The following is a 12,389-nucleotide window of genomic DNA, read 5'->3' as shown; positions in this document are numbered from 1 at the left end:
ATGTTTACAGCGCTCTTCCTGTGGTCACTGATAAGGTATTTACCTTGCCCTTGGATCTAGTATTCTTTTAGTCCTTCATTCATTCTTAAGAATTTGAATATCTACCACGTACCAGGCACTGTGTCAGGTTCTGGAAGACACTGATAAGCTAGGACAGTGCAGGTTCTGCTCTCCTGGGAGTAGCATTCTAGTGCGAGTAACAGATGGAGAAGAGAAAACAAGATAACTGGATTTTGATAAGTGCTGCGCAGAAGGACCTGGGACCCCGAGCCAGGGTGGGGTGTGGATGGGGCTGCTTTAGACGGGACTCTAGAAAGTGAAGATGCATCTTGGGCGGTGGGTGTCTCATCCTAACAGTCCCAGCCTCTGAGCCCATTAGTGTGCAAAACTGAAATGGTGAATTAGGGGTGGAGGAGATTAAGGTGGGGTGGGGTTGAGGTGAGGTGCTCTAAACCTGCTAGGCAATTTGACCAAGCATCTCGTGGAACTCGAACATGACTGAGTCTACTGAGACAGCCTTTTTTGCCCCAGTTTGGTTCAAATGTAGCCTCTGTACCTAAATTTCAGCACCCAATTTTTAAATACAGTATATATGTAGCCAACATCCATTTTTGGATAGAGCCTCTCCTCTGACTTGTGAAGGGAAGTACGCGTGCCTCTATAACCTCACGTTACAAACTGTGTTTCTATTTTGATGAGCTCTGTTTCTTTATTTGTGCATTTATGCATTTGTTATTCAGCACGTATTTATTTGAGAACCTACTAGGTCCTGGAGATACTGAAGTGAACAAATAAGTAGCCTCTCGTTATGACACTTGATTCCTTTTCTTTTTCTTTCTGACTTTATACTAATATTCTGTGAATGTCACTGCTTCATGTCATATTTGGAAGGCAATCTTTATGTGACGTAAATAGATGCAGTTTACAATATGCTCTGCCGCTCTTAACCCTTAAACATATTTAGGGAATTCCCTGGTGGTCCAGTGGTTAGGACTCCGAGCTTCCACTGCAGGGGGCCTGGGTTTGATCTCTGGTCAGGGAGCTAAGATCCCACATGCGTGGCGTGGCTAAAACAAACAAACAAACATTATTTGTATTGTCGGTGATTGTGTTCTTTGGGACGTGGGTAATTTAACTTTTATTAAGGTGATTTTGGTATGCTAGATACTCAACTCTTTTGGCCATCAGAGCGTTCTTCGTTTGGGAGCATATAACCAGTTGTCCCTGACGGATTATGCGGTCCTGACATATCTGGAGGGAAGATCCAACTCCAAACACTGCGAGATAAATCATTTCCACATTCCTGCTTAAGTGGCCATTTCAGTGTGAGAAGCACATTTTCTGTTGAGCACCAGAGCCAGTGTCTCCTTGACCCAAGGTCACAGCAGTTTTTGAGCAACAGAGGCACAACGGTTTAGGAAAAGCTCCACAGATAAGAACAAATCCTGTAGAGTTTAAAATTTTCCCTTTGAAGACCTATGGACAAAAGCATTCATTTGAAACACTGTAAGTCACATTTATCAGTAATGACAATGGGGACTGTTTTCATTTCTTCTTGTTTACAGACACACCACGATGACTGTGTCTGAGTTTACTAAGCATTAGCTGAGCAAAAGCTCTGCTTCCCTAGGCAGATTCCTGAGTTCTTAGGAACATTTCGATCTCAAAACAATGAGACAAAACTGTAGAATTCAGTAGATTTCCCCCCATACACTTAATGCTTTGTATAACAGATCCACTCTGTGTCTCCTTTCACGTGTAAACATCAAGGACCAGTATCTGTATGAACGGCTGTGTAGGCGGGGGTCCTCCCCTGCACCGTCTGTGGGGATGATTAACCCCTTTTGGAAGCAGCCCCCAGCGCCAGGGGCAGCCCCTCCCCGTCCCCTCCGTCTACCCGAGGAGAGCTGTAGCTGTGTCCAGGAGGGTGCTGCTCCTCTCAGGGGGTGGACCCACAGCTTTTCACAAGCCATGTCCTCTCTGGAAGCAGGAGGGGCCTGGGATACAGATTCTCCGACCAAGGGCGTGAGTCAGGGGTCTTCCAGAGGTGGAGCCACGTGCCTGTATGATCTCGCTGTGTCTGACAGTAATGCCGACCCTGGCATCGTCCCCATATCGCGACACTCTTCTTAATTCCTCTTAACGGCTGTGTAGTATTTCACTAGGAAGGTGTACCGTACGTAATTAACATATTTCCTATCATCGGGCATTTAGGTTGCTTCAGATTTCGTCGTGTACATCTTTTTTGCTTTTGCGTCATCTCTGAAGATCGGTTTCCAGCAATAGGATTACTGTGTCAAAGGGAACTGACATCTTTATGACTCTTGGGCCACACTGTTAAATTGCTTTACAAAAGGTTTGACCTTTTTCTTTGCGCAACTTTAAAGGTGAATCATCAGCCGTGAGCCAGTGCTTAGATTCTGGGGCAGTTAATTATTATTCCCACATTAGGCAGAGAGAGATGCGTGCACGTCCGAATTTCTTCTAATTGCTTTCATTACACAGAGCTGACTTGTTGAGAAAAATGTTCTGGCTGCAGGACATTCCAAACAACAGAGCCATCACTTTTGGAAAGTTTGGATCAATCCCAATTTTGTAATCGGTTCCCAGAGTCGTTCCTATTTCTCTTGGCAGGGGTCACCTGTCGCTGTGGTCAAAGGCAGCTGAGTGGTTGAAGTCCCGGGGTGAGTGGGTCAAGGTGCCTATTTTAGCATTAGGTTGGCAGCCTGGGGCCAGGTGTCTGGGTATTTTGAGGGAAGTAGTTTTGAAAAGTAATTTTCAATTCATAACTGCGAATAGCATCAAAGAGTCATATGCAGCCCTTCCGTGGAACTTCTCTCTCTCTCTTTGTCTCCCTCTCTCTCTCTCTCTCCCTCCCCCCTATACCAGTTGGAGTGGAATCATTAGGTTTCAGTGAAAACACATAGATTGCACGGAAGTCAAGATGCCTGCGTGCATCACAGCGCCTGTGTTTTGCAGCAAACTGCTTGACCTGGGTTTCCGCCTCTGACAAGCGAGCATGTTGGAAACATGTGGAAACATCCAAAGTCCTTAAGAATTTTTAGGATTTCTGTCCAGTGGGTGACACCAGTCGTGTCTGCATTTCTGTAGCCAAAGATGTAATTTCCCCATTCACTGGTGCTGCCGTCAGGCAACAGCAGAGAAGAACAGGACGTGAGACATAAACCTGTGTTTACAGTTTTCCATTTCCATTTCCGAGGCTTCACGGCCTATAGCATTAGGACTAATAGAGAAAACTGCTTTAACTCCCTGTGGCTTGAATATACTTAGGTCATCCCTGCTCCGCATTAATATGTTAAACATAAAACCCAGGGAGAAAGAAAAAAAAAGAGCATTCACTCCTGTCCAGCGGGTTGACGGGAAGTTGACCCAGTCTGTGGGACTGGTCCGGAATTTACTGGCCATGACTTTGTTTGCTGACTGCAAACATTTTTAGCATAAAAAATAGCAATCTCAGCAGCAACATCTTCAGAAATGAAGACCGATCATATTTTATTTAGCATAGCATTTTGAAAATCTAAAGGCAATTTGATAAGAGAGACTTGGGCCATTTAGGGGAGGGATAAAGGGTGAAAGTGGGTTCGCTCAGGATTCACTTCCTGTTAGCAATACTGAATTATTTTTCATTTGGTCTATTATGAAAGTAATTATGCTCATTTCCTCCTAAGAAGGCATAGAGTAAGAAGAGAGGTTTCAGCATGAGGCTGTGTGGTCACTGGCACACGTTTGTCTCTGTAGCTGCCCGCAGAAGGATTTTCTGTTGATTATGGAAACGCCACCTGGAGAGGCAAGGTGAGGCTTACGTCTGCTGAACCTGAGCAGCCTATCTCACCTCTCTGGTTCTGCTTGTTGTGTGGATTAGAACCAATGCAGTTAAAGCACCCAGCTGCCCTCTTGCATATATATATAGTATAGTGAAGATACTATATTTAGAGAGGAACCCAGTTCTCAGCTCTCCCCAGGGAATAGCTGCAGGAGGGTGGCCTAAAGGACGGAGACAGTTGGAAGTAGTTTTTAGCACCATAAAGCCATCCACGTTCTTTCCTCAAATTCAGCTTTTTTTTTGAGTGTCAGGCACTGTTTCAGGTAATAGGAATACTGCTGTGAACAAAACAGACAGAGGCCCTGCCCTGCTGGGGGAGAGAGACAATAAACAAGTAAACAAACATGATTTATTTATCAGATGGAGATAAGATCTCTAAAGAAAAGGCATGGAGACAGGGAGTGGAAGGGCGCAGGGTGGGTTTGGGGCAGGGCCTTCAGGTCAAATAAGGTTGGATCTGATCCTCTCACGGGAAGACACCGGGGCCTGTCCTGCAGGAAGTGCGGGGGCTCTGAACTGGCGACGAGAATATTGGGGGAAGACGTCCCAGAGAGAGAAGAGCGTGAGCAAAGGCCCTGAGGCAACTGCAGCAGGAGCAGTGTCCTTGGTACCGTCACCTGCACAGGCCAGTGTTGTTTGTGGCTGGAGCAGACCAGGAGGAGAATGGGTGGGGACTGACCAGGGAGGGTGTGGGGTGGCCAGGCCTCAGAGAGCCCCTAGGTTAAGATAAGGACATTCTTTGGCTTTTATTTTGAGTCAGAAGGGAAGCCTTGGAGACTTTGAGCAGAGGTGTGGCGCGTTGCCTGATTTCAAGGGGGCTTTTATGGTGTGATGTAGTCAGGGAAGGGGGACCAGGTGGAAGGGGGAGATCACACAGAGCTGTGTTCTCCAATATGGTAGCCACAGGTGACTATTTTAATGAAAGTTAATTAAGTTTGTTTTTAATTAAAAATTTAGGGACTTCTCTGGTGGTCCTTTGGTGAAGACTCCATGCTCCCGCTGCAGGGGGGCCGGGGTTCGATCGTGGGTCGGGGAACTAAGATCCCGCATGCCGCACAGAGGGACCAAAAAAAAAAAAAAAAATTAATATCCTCAGGGATTCCCCAGTGGTCCAGTGGTTAGGACTTAGCGAGGGCGTGGGTTCAGTCCCTGATCGGGGAACTAATATCCTGCAAGCCGTGCAGCTCGGGCACCCCCCCACCCCCCAAAGTTATATCCTCAATTGTAACACCCACGTTCCCGGGGCTCCCTTCCCACACGTAGCATCGCTGGTGGCTACTGCGTTGACAGTGGGCTATAGATCATTTCCATGACCACAGAAGGTTCTATTGGACAGTGCCGAGAGAGTCTTACAGGCCTTTGTAGGACTTTGGGTTTGCTCTGGGTAAATGGAAAGGTTTACCCACTGGAAGGTGTCAAGCAGAGGATGAACACGCTCAAGTTACGATCACTGGGGCCGCCGTGTTGAGAATAGACTGGAACAGGGCAGGGGTGAAAGCTGGGGGCTGTTAATCGTCTGGATGAGACACGATTGAGTCTTGGATGAGATGGTCCTGCTGGTGATGATGAGAAATGGTTGGTTCGAATATATTTTGAAGGCAGAACCAATAGGCTTTTGAAGGCAGAACCGATGTGTGATTTGAGATGAGGTGCCGTGGGTGATGGTGCGGAGAGAAAGCGAAGCCCAGGCAGAGGGGTTCCCAGGCATCTTGAACCAGGAGGTAAGGCAGGGCCGTGGCTGGAAGGAGGTCTGCGAGCCCTCCCCACTGGAAGAGGTGAGGGTCAAGACAGTTGTGTTGGAAGTTTAAGGACGGTGGTGACTGAGCTGAAGGGAGAAACAGAATACAGGTGCTGGGCAGTGCTGGGGCCCATTTGAACTTGGTGGCCATGAACCCCCCTTCCTTTGGAGGTTCTCCAGCAGAGTTTGAACTGCTCACCTGCAGGTAAAGGGAAAGGAGATGCCCGCCTTCCTCCAGGGCTGATGGCTTCCTGGATGGATTTGCAGGAAATACAAAGGGGAAGGGAGTTTACGGGGTTGGCGAGAAGGATGTGATAACAGATTGCGGAATCTGAACTGAGGAAGGAGGAAAGTGAAAGAAGCAGGGGGCTGGTGAATGGGGAGAACGTAGACCGGGGGCTCCATCATTCCTGAGAACAGGTGGCGCTGGAGGTCAGGCAGGTTGGAAGGAGAGATGCTTATCAAAGAGCCGGATGTCCAACCCAGTGGTGGTGATGGGTCGGGCCTTTGAAATCTAGGCAGATACATCTTCATCGCAGGCTGACTTGCCAAGTCCTGGAATCCATATACTAGACTCTCCCAAAGTCCTAGGATCCTACCTAAGCAGGTTTGGTCACCAAAATCCAAAGAGCATGGGATCGGGAGCCCAGAGACCTACCCCAAGTTTCCCAGCCCGGCGCAAACTGGCTGCATAACTAAGGGCCTTGAGGAAATGAACTTTCATGTCCCTCCCGTCTCTAATCTGTGACTCTGTGGCCTCATCATGATTGTAGTCTTTTCCCAAACACTGACCTTCAACATGGACCCTGAGGCATTTGCCTGTTAAAATGTGCTGTTTTGCAAATATTTATCTGCCAACACCTCTCAGATGAGTAAACTCTTGGAAAGCTGCCTTCCGGGTCACATGACCACGCGGTCATCTGAGGGGGCGTGACGGGAATGGTATACCAGCAGCATCTGGGTTAAATGTCCTTCAGGTCCTGGGATGGCTGGGTCTTTACCTGATTTCTCTGACTGCTTCCACCTAACACGGATTTTTCTTTTCAACCTTGTTCCCGCTCTATAGGAGCGCTCCTTCAGCAGAAAGGACAGAGGCTGTTCCTCTCAGAATCAGATGCGATACTGTGACCTGTGAGCTCCTATAGGAGCATCTGAACATCTCATTGATATTTATTGAGGGGGGATTCCAGGAAGGCAGAGCTGGGCCCTGCCGCCTCCCCCTCCCCCCTCTGCCCCTCCATCACGCTTCCTTCTCTGAGGCAGATTTAGCTAAAATAACCGCTTTGTTTGCACGTTTCCTCCTTTGAGTTTTCTAGGGTCATTAGAATGATCTAACTGCCTTACCTGTTATTTGAATGGGGTGAGCCTCTGGAGGGCCAGGAAACAAAAGAAGGGCGTTGAAATGCAAATAGACCGCTCTGGGTTCCAGTCCCCGGCTGCAAAATAAAGCCAAGCCTGACATCAACGTCCCCACAGAGGTCTGTGGAAAAGACTCTAGAAAAAATCTCACAAGATGTATTTCTTTTCACGCGCTGGAGTCCCAAGGTAGGTAAGAAAAACAAAAACAAAATCAAAACAAACAAAGGATTTCATACTTGGAATTTGCTCAGTGCCAGTTGAATAGCTAATTGTTTCTTGTTTTCATTCCCTCCCCCCCTTTTTTTCTGCCTGAATAGATAATCCTTACAAAACATCTATTCATTCTACAAGTGAAAATTTCAGGAATACTCGATACTGACCTTGGTGAGACTAATGGACCGAGGTTGAGTGATGGATCTGTGTGTGTTGTGGCTGACGTGCATTTTGGTGCTTTGCACGCCAGTTTGAGAATATTTTAGCAAAAGGAAAGGAAGATTTGTGGTGTTTTAATGAATGAATACGATGAAGGCTTGAACTTGTAGGTAAAATTATAAGACATTATTTTTATAGCTTATTTTTGATTGTTTTCGTTGCTTCAAGAAAGGACCTGCTATAATGAACAATGGCTCCCTTTTCTATGTCGATGTTACCACTCACTGCTATGGAAACAATTATTTTTTAAGGGACATAAAATAAGGAGGTACTACAGCCTAGCAAAAAGTATACACTTTATCAGTGTATACACTTTATCAGATCCTTAAATAAACTTGGGCTTTTATTTGATTTCTGCTATGATCGAGCTCTGCGACTTAGGGTAAGTTATTTAGCTCCCTTTTTTTTTAACTTATAAAACTCGAATGAGAAATATGTGATAGTGAAAAAAATTTGTAAAAGTGTTTTAAAATCCCATGAAAAGGGCACAGTCAGAAACCACAGCGGGTTGTTGTTGTTGTTTTTTTTTAAGTGAAAACACCCGATCTTGTCGGTAAACCTCAATTTTAGTATGTTAGTTTATTTTTTTAAGCCATCATTTAATTTCAGGTGCTTTATGGACTCTTCAATTCATTAATGGAAAGAAATGCCATTTACACAGGATGGCTACATAGCAACTTTATTCTGGTAAAATAATCCCTTAAGTCCTTTTATACGCAGCCCCTAACTGTTGGCTTTATAAGGTCAGTCCCAGCTGACCAGCCTCCAGGCTGTGAGGAGCTCATCACGTCCAAGATAGCACCGACTCCAGCAAAGGCACAACATGGAGAGTTCTAACAGTACCCCTGATTTGAATGTGACCCAGTCTGAACAGAGGACTCTAAAAAAAACTCACCAGCAATGTTACATGAATTGAGGAGATTGTTAGGTTGTATCGGTGAAGTTTAGTTACGCCTTATTAAAAAGCAAAGGTTGAACGGTGGAATCCCTTCCATTCAGGTGTTCTTAAATGATTAAGGACTCCAACCTGCAGTCCAGCTCTTATTTCTGACTGCTGACACCTTTTCAAGGAGAAAGTTTTGGAAACTAACATTCCAGTCCCCGAGGCCTCCAAGAAGCCTAGTCCCGTGAAGGCGTAGATTCTATGGGGTTAGCGGAAGCCAGCGGCTTTAGGAACTGGGAATGCCAGGCTCCAGGCTCCTGTGTTCCAATATTGACTCTGCCCGTGAGTCATCCTGACCACTGTCTTGTGTGTCCCTCTTTACAGAAGAGCTGAGACTATTGACTTTTTCAGGGGTTGCAAAACACATTACAAAAGGGTAGAAAGTCACTATGCAAACGTGTAAATATGAAAAATTGGAGGGGGCACCCTTGAATAAAGATAAATGCATTCTGGGGGCTTCCCTGGTGGCACAGTGGTTGAGAATCTGCCTGCCAATGCAGGGGACACGGGTTCGAGCCCTGGTCTGGGAGGATCCCACATGCCGCGGAGCAACTGGGCCCGTGAGCCACAGCTACTGAGCCTGCGCGTCTGGAGCCTGTGCTCCGCAACAAGAGAGGCCGCGATAGTGAGAGGCCCGCGCACCGCGATGAAGAGTGGCCCCCGCTTGCCGCAACTAGAGAAAGCCCTCGCACAGAAACGAAGACCCAACACAGCAAAAATAAATTAATTAATTAATAAACTCCTACCCCCAACATAAAAAAAAAAAAAGATAAATGCATTCTTTGGATAAGTGGAAGTTTATCTTTATGAAAGACTAAGGAGTTTGGTTTCAAAAAGAGTTTTATGTTTGAAATTTTTTGTTTAAACAGTGTGAATTTGGGTCCTTATTTGCTCTAGTAATTGTGTTGTTTACTGAAAGGAGACCGTTGCCAAGTTGCCTTACTAGAATAGTTAATTGATTAGCAGAGATCAGACCCCCAGGCGTTTTAGAAAAGTACATTAAAATTTAGGAACCTGACTTTCCAAGAGGGAGACTAACATTGGCTGAGTAAAGCCAAGGTCCTTGGGTTTCTCTAGGGACCTTACAGAATTGTCTGTGTGTGTGTGTGTGTGTGTGTGTGTGTGTGTGTGTGTGTGTGTATGTATGTGTGTGTGTGTGTGAGAGAGAGAGAGAGAGAGAGAGAGAGAGAGAGTTAAGGAAAGCGATGCAGGCAACCATTTTATTTCTCACTTTCCCTGGACAACTGTTAGTACAGCTTGGGTTTTTGAATTCTAACTTCTTGTTGGGCATCACCTGGATATCTCATTAATAGAGCAAACCTTTCTAATATGGAGCTCAATGTTTTTTAGTTCTTTTAATGGTGCAGCCAGCCTCTCATCATTAAAAAAAGTATAATATTTAACTCCTCTTCTTTCAGCCTTCTTTCTACTCTACTAATCCAGCTACTCCTGAAATCCTTTTAGTTTTTCCATCTGTGTCCAACATCTCTCTTCTTATTCCCAGTAGAAACTGTACTATATTCCCATCATCAATAACTAACAACCGTTATCTTTTTTGTTACATTTGTTTCAGTTCTTTAAGTGAATGAAGTGTTGGAGATAAGGTCAAGTTCCCTTTAAATACTAATCCCATTCCCTCCTCTGTCCTCACCTCACGGAGCCCATGTTCAGTTTGATACGTGCTTTTAAAATATCTTATATATATTTACATGTACTCATAATTAGTACGTTGCGTTGTTTCATGAGTGTATATATATATTTCTATACATGGGTCCATACCTACCTATTGTTCTATGATTTGCTTACTTTCACTGAACATTGTTTTTGAGATCTATCTCTATATATACACATATATTGTACGTACACACTTGTTTTTAATTGCCATCTGGTATTTCGTGATATGCATAATATCACATTTTATTAATTATTTCATTAGTGGATATGCAGATTGTTAAAATTTTTTCACTAATATAAATAATGGTTGGGACTTCGCTGGTGGTCCAGTGGTTAGGACTCCGAGTTTCCAATGCAAGGGGCACGGGTTCGATTCCCGGTCGGGGAACTAACATCCCGCATGCTGTGTGGCACTGCCCAAAAAAAAAAAAAAAGTAATAATAATAATGCTTGTATTACTTTTCCCTAAGTCAGATATAGGGAATCGTTTCCTTAGACTTGATGTTTACATCTAGAATTGCTACCTTGTGAGTATTCCCAATTTCACTTTTAAGAGATAGTACCAAATCAATGTTCAGCTCTTTCCCCAATGTTCTCCAATGCTGGTCGAATTATTTTTATTTATTAGAACAAAGTTTTTTTCTTGTAATGAGAACTTTCAAGATCTAATCTCATAGTGACTTTCAAACATGCAGGACAGTACTGTCAATGCTGTGCTGTACGTGGCATCCCCGGCAGACTTCTTAATTGTTGCTGATTTTAGGGGGGGACGTGGTTTTCTCTTGGGTTTTCTAGCTTCACTTCCATCCACTCTATTCCAAGGTGCTCCTGGTCAAACTCTGCCGGGGGCCCTGCCCTCCTTCCAGGTCCAAGGGCAGCCAGGCCCCTGGGCAGCTGCTCCAGAGCGAGCCGCTCACCACGTTCCCAGACTCAGCTTTTCCTTTTCTACCTCTGCAACTTGATCATGCTCTTCTGCGTTTCTTTATTGATTCAATAAATATTTATTGAGTTCGTTGCTTCCTGCCAGGGGCTGGGGGTATAACGGCGAACAAGAAAGACAATATTTAGGCTGTGATGGAGCAGAGGGTGGGGAGGGGCAGAAAAGAAACCAGTAAAGATACGAACAAGATAACTTTTCATAGTTTTAAGTGCGTGAAGAAAGCAAAATGGAGGAAGGTCAGTGTGATTTTGTATGGTGTGTGTGTTGGGGGCCTGCTGTCGGGGGTCGCGGCCATACCCACCCAGGTGGGAGCCTTAGAAGGGCAGGTACTCAGGGAGGCGCTGTTCCTCCTAAGATGTGGCGTGGGCCTCACTCACGGGCCCAGGTGCACGGAAGCCCAGGGCTGCCCTCGGGGCTGGGTGCCTGGACGGGCTAGGAGCGTGGCAGCTGCCGGGAGAGGCAGCGCCCTCTCGAGCGGTGATCCAACCCTCTGCATAGCCATCCCTGAGTGTGCTGGCCCAGAGGATCCTTCTGGACGTCCACAGCCCAGGATGGTGCCTCTCACGGCACCTTGCAAACTGCTTTGGGACCTTGGTGTCCGTTCTTCCCAAGAGCTAATGTGTGCTTTCGTTTTGCTGTTTTGTGTCTACCTAGAATGAGTAGGTAGAGGGGGAAGAGGTACAGTGCAGAGGAAGCCTGTCCTTTCTGATTTTCTGTTGGAGTCAACTTTGTGTCTTTTCTTTTCCTTTTTGGCCGCATCACGCGGCATGTGGGATTTCTGTTCCCTGACCAGGGATGGAACCTGCGGCCCCTGCAGTGGAAGTGCAGAGTCTTAACCACTGGACCACCAGGGCAGTCCCTGGAATCACTTTGGAATGAACTGAGTTTCGGTGAAACCAACTTTCCTTTGGTGGGTCCAAGCTGACGTTCAAATAAAGTGATAAATAAAAGAAATTTAATTTTCCTTAATAATCGGTAAGACCAGTTGTAGGTCTCAACGGGACTTTTCCCACGCCACCCAGGGTTGTTCTCAGAATAACAATGAGTGATTTATACTTAACAGTAATCAACAATCTTGTTTTCGATGCTGTGTCCACTCTGAGGTTTAGCCCGTGATGAAGAAGTGATGGTGTGTTAACTGTAGTGGGGACCTTTCTCCAGCATCACCAGCTATGAACATAACGTTGTGTAGAGAGAATGAAATACATTTTCCTACGAGTTACGTCCCTTTATCTTCAGGACTATCTTTGAGTTGTGTGTTAGATTTCTCTTACAGATGAAAAAACTGAGCTTCACAGAGGTCGTTACTTGTCCCCAGGTTACAGAATTAGTGAACAAGTAAGCCTGCCTTTAAATTTGGGGCTTCTGACCCAACTGGCTCTGTGAAGTGGCCACGCTTTAAATACTAACATAGCAAACACCAACCACTACTATTTCTAGACACAGCCTTTGTGCTCTT

The 12,389-nt window shown here is 45.6% G+C and overlaps 1 long non-coding RNA gene across 1 annotated transcript in view; it reads left to right on the top strand.

Moving 5' to 3' along the window:
• Positions 1 to 4,083: 4,083 nt before the first annotated feature.
• The window catches only part of LOC137220159 (uncharacterized), a 48,155-nt gene continuing 39,849 nt past the window's right edge, over positions 4,084 to 12,389 (top strand). Inside the window, exons 1-2 of the long non-coding RNA XR_010941504.1 lie at positions 4,084 to 7,127; positions 7,259 to 7,483. This is a non-coding gene — a long non-coding RNA (uncharacterized lncRNA). The remainder of the gene's footprint in view (positions 7,128 to 7,258; positions 7,484 to 12,389) is intronic.

Source organism: Pseudorca crassidens, chromosome 2, assembly GCF_039906515.1.
Source record: "Pseudorca crassidens isolate mPseCra1 chromosome 2, mPseCra1.hap1, whole genome shotgun sequence".
NCBI lineage: Eukaryota > Metazoa > Chordata > Mammalia > Artiodactyla > Delphinidae > Pseudorca > Pseudorca crassidens.
The sequence above is the reverse complement of the archived record's forward strand: the minus strand, read 5'-3'. Positions and strand labels throughout refer to the sequence as shown.